Here is a 1,719-nt window from a genome sequence, read left to right on the forward strand (position 1 = left end):
AAAAAAAAAAATAATAATAAAAAAAAAAACCTGAAATTAAAAATACGCACAGCAATTTTACTGCACAGCTTGTCTGCCTCCCCTCCCGCCTCCCCTAGAACTTCCACTAACATCTCCCAGAACACAACGGCTTCAGTTAAAGTGTTTTATTTATCTGCATGGCTGTAGTTAACATGTTCACCGAGTGGAAGAATTTCATGTTAAAATAGAAGTAACGTAATTAATTTGCAGTCAGTGTGATACCTCTGAAAAGTGCGCTGAGCCGATAAAGAGCCTCATAGAAAATGCGCGTGGTTGTGCAGGAGTTCAAAGTAACATTGCAGTTAAAACAGAAGGCTCTTTTTTAATGCCTACCTCATTACCATTAAAGACTGTACAGTATTTATCAAGATTACTCATGACTTCAAGGTAATGTAGCATTTTACCCCCTGAAAATACATTTTACTCTGATTGTTAAAATTAGAGGGTAAGGTACTCCCAGACCCAAAACCTTATCTGGAGCGCTGCATGGAACTGCAGCTTGATATTCAATCCCCTTGGACAGGTTTTATTTTCCCATCCAGACCATATGAACAGCTGTCATGCCGATAGTATATTGTACTGTATCATATCCGCAGGTCTCTGTGCTTCTATATATACATCTATCTATATCTACAAACTATTCGAGGAGGTGGAGGTTCTAGCTGGCTAATGTGAAAATGTAACCGATATATCACAGTATTAAAATTTGAACATTGCTTAAATCTGATTATTTTTATACATGATTCAGTCTGGGGCAATGGTTCACTTTTAATTTGTAGACTTTTTTTTTCTCTTGGCAAGAACATTTATTGGGATCCATTTATTTTAAAACAATAATGTGTAAAAATCCCAGAGTGCCCTCGTTAATGCCAACACCAAGCCCATTCACAAATACAGACCCAAGTAGCCTTAAACCAGGGGCGCAGAGCGCTTCAGAATAAACGATGAAGCTGTTCACTTGCCCCGTTATACAGCAGGTACCACACACATAAGAATGACATGCATTCAAGCACTTGATGTGGCTTTTTGACATTCGCTGTACAAATTCCTCTGGTTAATTAGGTGACCTTGTTAGAGCTGTAGAAACTGCTAATTAAATACGGTTGTTAAAGCAAGATTATAACGAAGGCAGAGAACAGCCCAGATTAGGCTCTTTTTAGCTAAGCATGTCTTTTTAAACTAACTACACATCAACAATGGGTTTCTTTAGCGGCCGCGTTTCAACCCTGGATTTTATCCCACGTTTGTTTTACAGCTTGAAGGAACAGTAAGATGCTTCAATGCGTTAAAGGCACTTTTCCATTGTGTGGCTGTTTTATCAGATCAGTAAATCTGTTTTTAAAAGTTTAACCCTTCAGTGGAAGTAAGGCTGCCCTGGCAGCACACATATTGCAATACTCATTTTAAAAACCCTACAAGCACTGTTTAAATGACAACTCTGTTGCTGTATTTCGAAGCACAGCCCCCTCCCTCCGTTTCGTTTTGGCTCTTTAAAGGAGAAACAGAGATGCCCGTGCCGATCTCAACACCACGGTCCCGAAATGACATTCCCAGTGTCTACACTGCGTTAGTAAAATAAGGGGGCGAACACGATGCAAACATCAGCCTTTACTTCCGCCACTGCACAGATCTGTGAAACAGACCCCTCAGGGCTTCAGTGAAGAGCTGCTGTGAAATCCTAGGAGGCACAATCTAGAG

Source organism: Polyodon spathula, chromosome 59 (genome assembly GCF_017654505.1).
Source record: "Polyodon spathula isolate WHYD16114869_AA chromosome 59, ASM1765450v1, whole genome shotgun sequence".
Classification (NCBI taxonomy): domain Eukaryota; kingdom Metazoa; phylum Chordata; class Actinopteri; order Acipenseriformes; family Polyodontidae; genus Polyodon; species Polyodon spathula.